This window comes from Castor canadensis, chromosome 13 (assembly GCF_047511655.1).
Source record: "Castor canadensis chromosome 13, mCasCan1.hap1v2, whole genome shotgun sequence".
In the NCBI taxonomy this organism is placed as follows: Eukaryota; Metazoa; Chordata; class Mammalia; order Rodentia; family Castoridae; genus Castor; species Castor canadensis.
Genome location: NC_133398.1, coordinates 87210901 through 87226014, shown reverse-complemented (window position 1 = coordinate 87226014; position 15114 = coordinate 87210901). Strand labels below are relative to the sequence as shown.

Below are 15114 nucleotides of genomic sequence, written 5' to 3'. Positions count from 1 at the left end.
CTACTAGAATCTCAAGGAGATCAATTGTGATCAAATGGCTGCAAGGAGAGCTTTAATGGCAGGTAAGAGAGTCCATAAGGTTTTCCTTTATGTTCACACCATTTGCAAAAGCATTTCAGAGCTCAAGATCTAGCAGTTTGTGTATCAATTTTCCCTGGAGAAAGAAGGTATACCTCTAATATATGATTCTCCAAATATTATTTCATAGGTGCATGGGTGTTTTTAGATCTCCATGGGATGAATTAAGGCATAGGATTTAATTTACTTCTTTGGAGCCGAGTTGAGGAGCAAGTATCTTGGAGGAGGTAGTGATCTATAATTGTTGATTCCTTCTAGAATAGCATAATGGAAAGGCTGACACAGTGAAATGAAAGAGATAGATAAACACTGTGGTATGCTATTGTAGTTTTCCAAACTCATCTTATTAAGTTTCAGGATCCTATGTGGGCTTTCTCAGGGTTTCTTGAAGGAGGGCTGGCCAAGGCTAATATTTTATCTTCTTCTGTTCTAGTATGTCTTGATCTCATTCTCATCACTGTTTTCAGGGCAGGGATTAAGTCATAGCCCCCTACCTTCAGAATAACACAATGAATTGCAATAGATTATTTCTCCTTATTCATTTGATCAACATTTATTGATACCTATTATGTGAAAATATAAGTACTGTACATGAATTTTCTTTGGCTCCAGTGACAAAGCACTCTGTGCTCTGAATGTCACCCATTGGTGACTGACTGGCCCTACTTCAGACGGTCACTTTCCTTGAAGTAGTAGCAAAGGCTCATCTTTTAAAAGAATATGGTTGCTAAGCTGTGGGTACTTTATCATACTGCTTCATCTGGGGCATTTTTTTCCTTCTTCAGGATAAGGCTTTATGAGTAAAAACTATTTCCCAATGGTCTGTCTTGTCTCCTCAGAGTAGCTTTCAGTTCAGTGCCCTCAGAGTATGGTGAGTATACCTGGATATGAAAGCTTTTGACCAAGGCTGAATAAGCTTATTCTAAGACCGATGTTCAGTCTGTAGAAATGTAATAGAAACCCACTAAATGGTTCATCAGTCCTAGGTTGATGATGTGATTCCATGTCAGGTACCTTGTCTTCAGTGTAAACTTTTTCATCTGTTACTTTGAAGATGGAATGATGATTTCAAATTGCATTTAGGATGCTGATGGAAACCAGTGTCTGCCTCATTGCTCCTGGTTGTCTACACACTTGTCATTCTTGTCAGCCAGAGACAAAACTACCTTTTACCTTTCTGAGCCCTTTTTTGTGTAAGATTTCCTTTCTAGTCACTATCGTTTCCCTTCCTTAAGGTCCACAGTGATAAATCCTTTAGTTGCTGTGGTAGGTCATGGCTATCTCTGAACTCATTCCTTTCTTCCTTGCCCTCCCACTTTCCTTCTTGTGTTCACAGGTGAGGACTGCAGGTACATTTGATAGGCATCTACATTTCCAACTCAAGTTGCTTATCTTCCTTAAAAATAGGTCTCGGAGTCTAGCTCCTGTGATGGATGCTTTCATACAGGTAGGAGCAACACCTACATGTAGCCAGTATGTACAGTTACAACTGAATTAGTTGCTACAATGTTGAAATGCATATGAAGTGGTCAGCAAAAGGCTCTTTTCTTCAGACCTTGGGCACTTTCTGCTGTTTTGCTTATTTGGCCATCCCCAGAACTTATCTCTTAGAGTTTCCTACAAAGTGGATTATTGAACCCTGCGCCAGTGTGGTAGCATCCAAAAGTCCATTCTGATAGGTCAGTGCTCATGCAAACTAGTTATTCAATATTGTGAATACTGCCTCTGGTTATGAGACAGATTTATTGACAGAACTTTCCAGTACTTAATGTCTATACTTTTTCTGGGGACTAAATTTTTTTGTTGAGAAACCTGACTTCTAAGATTTAATGAGAGTTATACTTCTGGAAATGACGGTGAATGTCAGACTAGAAAATAAACATCAAATCCATGTCAATCCCATAGAGACTTTAGATAATTTTCATAGACTAAGCCTAAGTCTTCATGGTTTTCTTGATATTGTTCTAATACTTTTCCCCTAAGACTATATTTGGAGTTAGATAGACTTTTGACATTTGGGTAGTGGATGATTACACATTTAAAAATGTTCATCTCAAGTCATTAAGAAAATGTTTCAATCTAGGACAGGGAATGTGGCTCAAGTGGTAGAATGCTTGCCTAGCAAGGACTGAAGCCCTGAGTTTAAATCTTAGTATTGCAAAAAAAGGAAGAAAAAGTTCCAATCTTCAGTAAAACTTTTTAGGTATCACCTCTTTGTTTAGTGGTTTGATGGTAGGAAGTGGATTTAAGCAGCTTTCAGGAATTAAAATTTGTCTTTTTAAGTTAGAATTTTATGAATTTTAGAATTTAATGCTGTTCAGCATTAAAAAAAACCAGGCAATTCAATTTGTACTGTATACATAAGCTCTGGAGTGAAAATTTTAAAATCCTGCAAACAAATGGAATGAACTCACTTTTGTGTGTGAATATGTAGTTTTATGGATGGGAATAGATGAGAACCTGCCCATTGCAGGCCTGTTCATCCCTCTCTGTTTGAATGCTTCCTCTGAACTGCCTTTAATGGAAGATGTTTGTGTAATGTAGAGGTGGTTGTTCACTGTACCAGCACTGATGTGCTGCATTTTGACCAAATAACTAACTTTGCAAATAGACTATTTATGTTGAGTAGGAGCAAAGCTTCTCTCCCAAAGTGCATTTTTAATGTTCTGCTTTAAGAGTAAGTGGGTTTAAAAGTAGCTGCCCAGGAATCTGATGGGCTGGAACCAATGCCACTCCCTATAATTACCCAATAAACCACAAGGGCTTTGTTGGCACATTTATTCAAGACTGTCATGCTAGACCAGCTGCCACCCAGCATTTTAAGTCCACTTCTGATATCCTCTTTAAAATCTCTGTGGAGAAACTTGGTGCCTATATACCTTTGAAAAAAATCTCTGTGGAGAAATTTCGTATCCATACACTGAAAATTTCATGATAAAATGTATTGTTTTTTTTAGTTGTTAACATTTTCCCTAAAGAGCTAAAATTATAAAAATCATGATCTGGACTAAGCTGTTAATGTTGAATTAAAAGAATGTTTCACTTCTTAGAACATTTAGGACTTGTAATAAAAAAAGCAGATGTAATGTAAACTAAAAGTTATAAATTGCAAATTTTAACTCGAAATAAACACTTGAAGCTTGTGGAAACAATGCACTTTAAAAAATTAAAGGAGTAAAAGAAAAATCTCATTGTGTCCTGAGGTAGAAATTAACCTGCTTAGATTCTATGGTTAAAAAAAGGAAACTACAGTGTAAGAAATATAATGAGTGTTTTCCAATTTCTATATGAAGCATTTCAATTGTATTGTAAACCAAATATATTATAAATGATTCTTACACAATTTTCTGAGGAGGAACAGGAAACTGTTGAAATTATAACACATATATAGTCATTCCTCTGTATCTATGGGAATTGGTTTCAGGACCCCCCTGGACACCCACATCTGCAGATGCTCAAGTTTCTTATGTAAAACAGTGTAGAATTTGCAGATGCACATCCTCTCATATACTGTCAGTCATCTCTAGATTTCTTGTAATACCTAAAGCAATGTAAATGCTATGTGTTCAGTACAGATGCATTTTCCCCCTAATATTTTTGATTCATGGTTGGTTGAATCCATGGGTGCTAAACTCACTAATATGGAGGGCTGACTATAGTAGACTCAAGGAAAAAAGTATTTCATTTTGCAGTAGAGATTTTAGATCTTTCATGTGTACTTTCAGATCCTTCTACTAAGACCTGAGTTGTGTTTTTTTATTGGCTAGAGGATGAGTAAATGGCGTTGCCTATGGGCTCTGCCACTGGTTGTTGACATCTAGAATATTTTGTCAATTTTTTTGGAGTATGGAGGAACTCTTCACATTATCATATAATTAAGTATAGCAAGGAGACAGAGATATTCTGAATAAAGAGTGTGGGCACACACTGCATGGCTAAAAGTAACCAGCTTTTAACAATGTCCACTTAGGCTTTCCAGGAAAGAATGACTTCACTTTTAAGAAACTATCACTGAGTGACTCTCTGTTTTCAGTGTACAAGGAAAACCTAGTATTTATCCCACAGAATATGGGCTCTGTGGGGAGGAAGATATTGGCAATGGGTTTACATGAAATAGAAGAAATTAAATGCACTTGACAGTAATTGGCTGAAGAAAATTCAGGAGATGCGATAGCAACAGAGCACAACAAAATAACACAATTAAGGACACATTGGCCATATGTCTCTATTACACTGAGAACATAGCAATATGAATGACCAGGTGATGACCTTCACCCCAAACTGGAAGGTGGGGGACATGCCCATGTGGGTTTGGAAACTGAAGGTAGAAAATGAGATAAAAAAATTATAGGGCACAGGACAATAGTGATCTGCAACTTGGAACTGATAAGGATTTGATAAGTAGGGGCTTACTAGGATTCAATACCAGAGATAACTGGGTATAGTTTATGGATTAACTGAAATTAAAAATACATTTTATTAGATCTCAGTATGACTCTTTGTCATCTGTACTTTAGGTCAGCAAATATTTATATGTGGTAAACGTTAATACATGAGTCCTTTTATTGGACAGTGAATATATTTCCATAGCCACCACATCTAGTGCGTGCTGATGGAATGGTTCTGCAGTTGATGGTTTGCATGTCTCTCTCCTGATCAGCCCCTGATCTTCTAGTAGTCAGGCACTGTGTCCTCAGAAACTAGCCTGGTGTCAATCACACGATGTCATTCAATAAATGGTCATTGAATGAATGGTTCTTTTGGTGGCTTTGCTTCTGAGATGAGGTGTATCTGAAAAGGCTTATAAGCTGGCTGTTTAGGCTCTTTCTGTGCACCTCACATGAATTTTGTTTCCTTTTGTGGACTAGCCCTAGGTAGGGGGGATGCCTGTGTATTTCTTCACATTCTTTCATTCTAATTATTTCAAACTACCACACAGCTAAAGCAAATGTGTGATAAAGAGGCAAAGAAAGGAGGAAAGGATACATGAAACAGTTTAGTTTTAAGAAATAAAATCCAAACAATATTCTATTATTAGTGGCATGGTGAAGTATTTAATTATAAGCATATTTACAAATATATTTACAGTCCTGAAGAAAAATTTAAAACTACATACACACTACTGCTGTGGTTTCAGTGTGTCACTGGAATTCATGTGTTGGAAACTTGATCCTCAAATTTGTATGCTAATGTATTTAGAAGTGAGGTCTTTGGGAGGTGATTAGGATTAGATGAGGTCATGAGGGTGAGACCCCATGATGGAAGTTAGGGGCATTATAAGAACAGAAAGAGAGTTGTGAGCTGGCATGCTTGCATTCTCTGTGTGATACCTTCTGACATGTTGTCATGTAGCAAAGAGTTCTTTACTTTTGGGCTTACCAGCCTACAGAACCATGAGCTAAATATGCCCCTAATCCTTAGAAATTGCTCTGTCTGTGGTATGCACTTACAGCAAAAGAAATGAGCTGAGACTTATATAGACATTCATTTGCATATATGAATATAACAACACCTGATTTTATGTGATATGACATAGGGCAGACCCGTAGATCTTTGGCTGTTGTTACTCACGATTTAAACCTGAGCAGCAACCAGAGTACAACAGTGGGCAAAGTTCCATGTTTTCTATTACTTTGGTTCATGTCTATGAGTTCTATTTTATTTGCAAGAGTGATAAAGGATTTTTCCTCTTCTTTTATGGAATCCTTGTACAGTACAAAATTTTGTGTTTGTTATTTCAGTGTATATTGAGATCTAGGTGAAACCATTTTCAGACTTGTGTGTTTTGTTTGGTTTATTTCTTTTGTAGGAAGAGATAGCCAAAGTTTGCATCAATATAGTTTTCTGGAATATCAATGTTAGACATGAAAACCTGGCTTGATACCTGCTGGAGTCACCATAGGCCAGAGACTGGGGAAGCATGCTTCTGACGAAAATGCGTGTTTAAGTTCCAGTTCCTACTCTGAGAGAGTAATCACAAGCAAGATACTTGATTTGCCTAAGCATATGTTTCTCATTTGTAAATAATACATGATATATTCATGATTGGGTTGTTTTAGATGAAATAAAAAATATAATGTACCATGAAAACTGTTAAGCTAATGATAGATCTTGGTACTAGAATGTTTTTCTTCCTTGTAGCATTTTTCTGCATAGCTATTTAATGGAAGAGATAATTTTTTACCATTTTATTACCTTATTTTCTTTGTGACAATGTATTCTATAATATTGCTAGAAAATACTGTTTATTATAGATCTTGACTAATTTTTGTGCTGGTACATCCACAGGTTCACTGTAATGTAATGCTTTTAAAGTTAATGAATTCTGATTCCATCAGAGTGGAATTCCTGTTTTTGTTGATTAGGTATCTGACATACAGGCAGTATGGAAGGATTAACAAGAATGGCGATTTGAAGTCTTTGAATATCAGAGTTATATTAAAATACAACATCATCACTATCACAAGAGTGCCCACTGGTTGGGCTTGTTATGTGCTCAAGAAAGTACTAAGCACATGAGGTTTCTGGATCTTTGGCTTGCAGGGGTCTCTGACTTCAGATGCTGTACTGGATGTACCACCTTTTGAAGATGATGCTTCAGATGTTACTCAATCCCTTAGATTTTCTGACCTCAGTAGCCAAGCTCAGCCATCAGTTCTTTGCAGTGTTGGCCTGGAAATCTCATGCTTGTCATCATTCTTCTCTGCCTTGTTCTCTAGCCCAGCCTTCTAGAATCTTGCTCCAGGTTCTGAGCCTTGGCCTGACCTGCCCTTCATCTTTTATTTCCTGAGTATGATTTTGCCATCTTTCTGAACAATTATTGTATTAGTTTTCCAATTGTCAGCACAAGTTCTTGCTCCTCCTCTCATATCAGAAAAAATCAGTAACTCCATAGTTAGCTTCTGGGCCAAGTCTACGAATCTGGTATAATAATAATAATAATAATAATAATAATAATAATAACAATCCCTCCTTTTCTTTTTTCCTCCTTTCCCTTTAAGACAGAGGTACTCTCTGAAGTCCCCCACCCAGACAAATGCACCAGGAGCCAGAGAACAGAAATGCACCACTTGGGACATCTCTATATCAAGGGAAAGAAGTGACCTGAGGAGTCTTGGTGTTCATGGGACTGTTGAGGATCTTCCCACTGTGTATCAATACTATCCAATAATTACTTCTGGAAGCATCAATCAGCTTTCGTTCCATGTATCAAATATAAGGCATTTCTAGGCTGTCTCACTCTTGTACTTTTTAGTCCTTCAAGTTTGGCTAAAGAGGATATTGGAAATGAAAATGTTTCGGTGAACAAAAAGAAAATTTCTTTGCTCATCTCCCCAAACACCTTCAAAGGCTGGAGGCATGGATCAAGTGATAGGGCACATGCCTAGGAAGCATGAGGCCCTGAGTTCACCCCCCAGTACCAAACACCAAACCAAACCAAAACACCCAAACACCTTCAAATCCAAAAAGGGAGTAGGAATGTGGGAAAAAGTAAGTCTACATGCTTTGTCATGGTGGATGTAAGGCTGAGGTTTTGGGCTATGTGCACCCTTCAACTAAGTGTATGGAAAAGCCAATCTGTTGCACACCTGAGAGGCCTGCAGTCCTAGGACATGATCGTTCAGTAATGGGAGGCTGGAAGGAAGTCTGGTGTGCATTTATATCACCTCTTTTTTTTATATTTAATAATGGTTCTTTTATTGCTTGTAGTATATCAAGATTGTTGAAAAGTCAAATGAAGTTATGCTGACTTAGTAGGTTCAAAAATTATTTTCCAAACACTTAATGATTATAATTTAAGATAAATAACACTTGAAGAAAGCAATTGTTTTATGACTTTCAATATACAACCTTACTTTAATTCAGACTGATTCCATTACATTTCTTTTTATTTTGCATTGGTCCTGAAAAATTAGTAAGAATTTTATTTCGATATATCAAACTGCCTGCAGAAATCCACTTCAACCTTCATAAAATGGTCAAATTATGTGTTGGAGGTTGCAAAACTAATGATTTTCAAGTTTTTGAACTAAAAATGAAATGTAAAATATGAATAAAGTCCGACTATGAACAAGGTAAAGTTTCAATTCTCGTATTATCAGAAACATCATAAAGAAAGCTAGATTTATAACACATTTTTATTCCTATATGCATCTGAAGTATGTACAGTAAAACACCAACTCAGCATTTGTGTATCAATAGAGGGAAGTGCAAACAGTAGTGACTTTCAAAGTATTTCATAAAGCTATCTCTCTATAAAGCCCCAAGTTAGGCTAAAATAACTGGAAACAATTGATTGCATCCTTCCAAGCTCTCAAAAATTTCATTGGTTTAAAATCAATGTTGAATTCACTGAAAAACTAGTTGGGTCCTATCACTGAATCTGGGAATATTGCAACATCAAGTATTTACTATGTTTGCAAGAGAAATCAAATTGACGGCTCCATTTTTACATTATTACTTACATACACAGGAAAACTTTAAGTGTGTGAAGAACCATGACAAAACATTCTAAACTTATGACTTAAAAATGGAGCAAGGGATACTGTCCATTTTTTTCTGTCCATATTTGCTAGCTCATTTCCCCACCAAATACAGAACAATTTACCATTAGAACATTAGCTGTGTATGGTACTGGGAAAAAGATACAGGGTCCCAATCTGTTGACAGGGACTAAAGGTTCTGAATAGGTCACCATCTTCAATTCTGAATAAATTTCATATTTACGAATTTTCTAATACTTAAAATGGTGGTCTTTTCAACTACCCTTCTAAGAAGTCAAATACAAGCATGCAAGTAAATTCACAGGCACAGAGGATCCATGTTAAAAACAGTTAAGGTAGCTGTGATGCAACACCAACAATTTGAATGGCCCTGACACACTCAAAATATTATCTTAATTATTCAACAAAATCCTGACGCAAACTCTTGCTAGTCTTCTTACACTGCTAAACATTAAAGTAGCATGCATTTTCCCATGGTTTTAGCTTAGCTCAAAGAATTTTTACACTATTAAGAAAAAAAATTAAAGTATTTCCCCTTTTTAAAAATTTACACAGACGTTTAATTAGCTTTATTTACAGAGCAGGGATTTTTTTCTTCAGTCTCCAATGGTGCCTAGATAACATCATTAGGCAAGAATGCCAGTTTAAAAGAAATTTATGCAGAATCCTAGAAATAACAGTGGTGCTCCTCAAGAGGCAGACTTGACTGTCAGCAGCGCTCTACACTCAGTTACTCGGAAGCGATTCTGTTGCAGTCTCTACATCCCATGATTTTGAAGACAAGGCCACTATTACTGCATTCCTATCAAAGCCCGTAGCACATAGGTTTTCTATTTTTTTGGTGTATTCTGGACTAGAAACTGGTGCTCCAGCATACACATGTGCCCAAAGTCGAGCTGTCTGTTTGAACATTTCAGGATTTTGTTTGTGCTGATTTGCCACTGCTGCATCTCGTGGATCATCCGGTTCTGCAGCTGCCAGCAGTGCTTGCAATGACAACAACACAGGGCACAGAGTCATTGCTGCCGCCCATTGATCTTTCAGGATAACCAAACAAACAGCTCCTGTGACAGAACCAATATTAGGATGCCATATTTTAGTGATAACCCGGACCTTAGGGGGGGTTAGATGGATATGTTTCTGGTATTTTTATCTCTAATTGCTATCTTCCTCCTTCATATGGTCCTCTTAATTCTGTAAAATTCTACAAGATCTACTTTAATTTGATTTTTGCTCGTGTCCTCGCTCTTCAGCACCTCCCTAAACTCCCGCTTGATTCGCTGCACCGCCCGCAGGTGACTCGTACCCCCTCCTCCGCCATCTCTCCCTCCACTGCCAAGGCCACCGCCACCTCTCCCTCCACCGCCTCCCCCTCGGTGATTCAGACCCGAGCGCCCCAAGCTGCCACTGCAACCCCTACCGCCACGCTCTCCGCAGTGTGGAATCACCTCCTCGCCCAGCCACCAAAATGGCCTACATCACCTCTTAACTCATTTTCACAACCCTCTTTCTAACTGATCTAAGTGCCAATCAATGAAGAGAATTTTAGTTTAGTTTTGCAGTTAAAGAGGGGTTTGGAAGAAGAATTTTGTACCTGGGAGGGGAGTTTCATCTCTCTACTGAGAACTTACACTTCATCAGAATGTACATTTTTCAAGTGTCTGAGAGAAATCAAGCAGTGCTGGGTGTTTTCATGCTTAGAATTTACCCATTTAGTTAAGTGGAAGCGTCATAAAGCATTCTATAGACTCTTGTGCTGATATATCTCTCTTGAAAGGTGTTAATTTGGTTCTCCAGCTCTGATTTGTTTAGTAGAACATATTAATTCCTTGATGGATAAAATTAAAACATTTTAGGCTTCAAAAAATGGGAAGCACTGAAAAATAAATAGCTTGATTATTGCAGAACAGTCATTCTGATTAAAGCAGCTTGTTTGACCAAAGACGTTATAAGTTTATTCTCTCTTTGCCTTCTTACCAGTTGCTTTTAAAATAAGATTTGATACTGATTTAGTAGTTTAAATCAAGTACAGTTTCCTTCAATAGCTAAATCAAAATCATGGTGTTGAAAATATTATCTCTCTACCCTTGAAGGCATTATCACAGGAAAAGTATAACAGCCAAAAACAAGGAAGATGTTTTGGTTCAACTGACTGTGTGTCAGCTGAATATTATAATGATTAATTTTTAGCCTGTCATTTGTTTAGTTTTTATTTATTATGTGTTCTCCCACATAAGTTGAGGCTCCCACTTTGTGAGCTTTAACATGCACTAATTCATTTAATCCCCATGAGACTTACTGACAACTGTGACATAATTCTTACAATGCAAGTGAAGGAACTTTGGCTAGGGAGGTATGCCTTGCCAAATGACAAATATAGTGGGTGGCAGGTCTTTCTGATTTGCAGACCTGCACTTTCAATCCTTAGACCCCACCATCTTAAATCACTTCCTTTACTTCCACTAGTAGTCTCTATAATTCACTGTTAAAAGTAAGATACCTTTTCTGCCATTTAACTTTCTGTGTTAGTCCATTCATATTGCTAAAACAAAATACCTGAGACTAGTTAATTTCTAAAGAGTAGGAGGTTTTTTCCTCATAATTCTGGATGCTGAGCAGTCTAAGATCAAGGTGCTGGCATTTGACATCTAGTAAGAGCCTTCTTGATGCATCCTCACATAACTGAAGGGGCAGATGCTATGTCCTTGCATGGTGGAAGGGATGGAAAGGGATGAACCCACTCCCTCTAGTCCTTATGTAAGGGTCCAGTTTCATTCATGAGGGCTTGGCCCAGTTACTCATCACCTGTTAGGCTCCACCTCTTCATACAATTACATTGATTATTAAATTTCAACATACAAGTTTTAGGGGAACTATTTGGATCATAGCATTTTCTTTAGATAAAATTTTATTATTTTTAATATTTTTGAAACAGTGTCTCACTAGTCAGCCCAAGCTGACCTCAAACTTGAGCTTATCCTGCCTCTGAATCCTGAGCTGTGGGGTTATGGGCATGCTTCTCCATGCCTGGCTTAGAAAAGGTTTAAGTAAGGCTGGGCATGGTGTCACTCACCTGTAATCCCAGCACTTGAGAGGCAGAGGCAGGATGATCATGAGTTTGAGGCCAGCCTGGATGACATAGTGAGACCCTGTCTCAAAATTTTTAAAAATTGAAAGTAATAGAGTATGGGAAATGCTCTATATCTTGCTCTGGGTATGGCACTACGGGTGTAGAATTGTGAACAAATGCATCAAATTGCAGCTTCAGACTTTCCTGTTTTACCATATGTCAAAAAGAAATCCATATGTGACCAATATATTATTCGTTTGCCATTGATTAGGTTAGGTGTCCACCCTGAGCTCAGAGAGGCATTTCCCAGAGCTTTACATGAACTCAGGAGCCTAAGCACCTGGGTCGTAGAAGGATGAGTTAAGGTCAGAAATGTGTAGCGTGGGCACGTGTGCACTCTGCTTACACTGGACTTTGCTGTGTTCTTTTTCATTTTCTGAGAAATAGGACAACATACGAGCTATACTCAACCTCAGTCTTCATTTCTGTTGTGTCCAGTCTCCAGGAAACAGGACACAGTGTTTGTTGGGAGAGAAACTCAAAGGGATGTGTTTCTTTTACAGTATCTTCTTCTTGCCATCTTGCCTTTTAGGTTTTTTGTTAATTTTAAAAATGTTTTTATTAGTGTATATTAATTGCACAAAGGGGGTTCATTGTGATATTTCCATATATGTATATAATGTACTTTGATCAAATTCATTCTCTCTATTACTCTTTCTTGCCCCATTTCCCCCTGTCTCTTAGGGTTTATTATTATTTCTGTGTTATCATTATGAACGCTGGAATCCCACAAAGTACTGATGTTCTTCCAACTGACTAAAGCAAAGTGAAATTAGGTATACTGTAATATTTTGCAAGTCTGAAAAGTGTTGAATTGCATGGAACAACTCTTTGTTAGACAGAATACTGAATTAAAAGTATAGAACATGGTAAACTTCAGGACCTGACATTCCTGGTGTGTGTCCTAGGCTGCCATGGGGTGAGGTAAATGATGTCTTTATGCTACAGTTCCCCATTTGTAGAATGAAGGTATTAGGCACAATGTCTATTTCATTGGGGCATTAGGTAAAGCAATGAATACTTAGAATAATGCCTGAATATAATCAATTCTCAAAAATAATTAGCTATTCTTATTAATAATTCATTACCCCAAAATGCTAGTTAACAGTGAGTTGATGTAGTTTGCCCATTCCCGAGATATTAGCTGTGTTTTTAAAGGGACTGAGAATTTGAAGGATGATATAAGGATATATGAATATTATAACGATAGACAGAGAAGTATTATTTAGTTTATATTTTGAGTTGTTAAACCTTGCCAGTTTTTCTTGGTATCTGGATTTGTTGATATTTTTTCTTTCTCCCTCCCTCCCTTTCTTCCTTTTTTCCTTCCTTCCCTCCTTCCTTTGTGGGTCAGAAAGAGGGGACTGTTGAACTCTGAATGAAATACAACTTTAAAAATGAAAAAAAATGTTGAGAATACAGACCAGGTTTTACCATTGTCTTACTTGTATAGGACAAACTTGATGCAAGGAAATTTGTCTCTTTATAAATGGGGAGTGATAAATTTAAAGCCATTTAGGATATTACCAAGATAGAGAATTAAAGTTTGTGATGTGCCCAAAGGATCACAAATGCCTTTAAAATATCCCTTGTAAAAAACCAAAACTGAAAAATCCTAGTAATATAAAATTTCCATTTATTTACAAATACATCACTTTCTATGAGTCTCTTTTATCCTCTAAAGACCAAAGGAATAATATTTTCTCTCTTGGTTTGGCACAATAGAAGAATGTGTTATTCAAATTGTGATTATGTAAGTTGGGAGAAAAAGTGACATTTATCATTTAATTAGTTCTTTTGACTTAGCATCCAAAATTAGAGTCCAAATTTCCTAATAAGCAGAAGAATGTGAGCAAATGATAACATCTTGCTATTAATAAAAAAACCCAAGGGATTCCAGCAGCTTGCATTTTGATTTAATTATTGGTGGAATAGTTTTTAATATGTTTGTATTAATATACAGTCTCCAATGCTTTGTAGATTTATACATGATATAGAAGTACCTTAAATAAAAGCCCCAAAGCTATGGATTAAAAACTTCTTTTAATTTTACTGCTGTTTTTTTGTCCAGTTTTTGAGTGTGTGTATGTATATGTGTTAGTATCCAAGAGTGCTTTAAGATTTAAAATATGATTCTGCGACTCCATTGCTAATGTGTGGATATCTGTTCACAGTAGGGGCAAGGATGAATTAAATGGTTTGGGGCTGGCAATTGGTATCTGGGTCAATTATCTTGGAGTGGAGATGAAGTCTGAGGATATTATTAATGACTCTTGTCTGGATGATATTTATTTAGTGGTACTAGGTATTGAACACAAGGTCTTGCTTTTGCCCTATCATTTGAGCTAGGCCTCCAGTTCATTTGTTTTTTACAGGTAAGGTCTTACACTAACTTTGCTGGGGCTGGCCTTGAATCGTGATCCTGTCTCTGTCTCTTGGGAGCACAGGCTCATTCCACTATGCTTGGCTTCTGCATATTTTTTAAAGAATCATAGAATTAAACTAATAAAATAGATGGTTTGAGTTATCTGGATTCCAGTGGATTTTAAATTGAAAAGATTTGGGGATATTCTTTGTTGCCAGAGTTCTGTGGTGCTTTCTAGAATAGCATAGAGTGAAAGAAAAAGTTCCTGTCTGTGTATTTGGTAAGGATAAGAGCCACCTGAAACAACAGAAAAGACTTGTGGCATTTCATAGACATACCTGGTGTCTATCATATTGGTATTACATGGCTTAAGATTTAATTTTTTTCCTCGGGCTTGGAATTGCTTCTTCTTGGACTTGGATATCTGGCTCTGTGGATATTGTGCTACTTATCTTTGCTATACCTCTGTCCCCTGGCCCCTGTCTTTGGCATTAGGTTCTCATATAAAGCCCGACATATACTTCTTATTTCTGTGGGTCTGCACTTTTTCTGTTAAATCATGTGAGACGGGGAATAAGACCTGAGTTGGATATTTAGAGCTCATACATTATAGGCAAAGTGTCTAATATAAACACTGGTACCAGCAACAAATATCCCCAAACCTCAGTCGCTTAAAACAGAAAAATATGATTTCTCATGGAAGGGGGACAAAGACACACTACCTCAAGTTTCGCTCCATTTTTTTTTTCAGTTTGACTTTGCAGTTTAATCTTTTACATTTTGATGGCAGTAAGAAAGAATCCAGGATATAATTCCCTTGGCAAAAAATTCAACACCTGATTCACTTACAAGGCTTAAAGAAGGAAAAGTAAATTTTCCTTGTTTGCCAACCATCCTTTTTAATAATCTGTTTTTATACTATATTCAGGCTACACCTGGGAATGGATGGCTAACTTGGATACAGAAAATATTAGGTGTCATTTCTGGAACAATCTCAAATGAGGCAATAAATTTAATGAGAACATCACCAGTCAGGG

At 37.1% G+C, this 15114-nt stretch overlaps 1 pseudogene; it reads right to left on the bottom strand.

Moving 5' to 3' along the window:
* Positions 1-8198: 8198 nt before the first annotated feature.
* On the bottom strand, positions 8199-9705 carry LOC109701745 (ubiquitin-conjugating enzyme E2 K pseudogene; annotated as a pseudogene).
* Positions 9706-15114: the final 5409 nt, after the last annotated feature.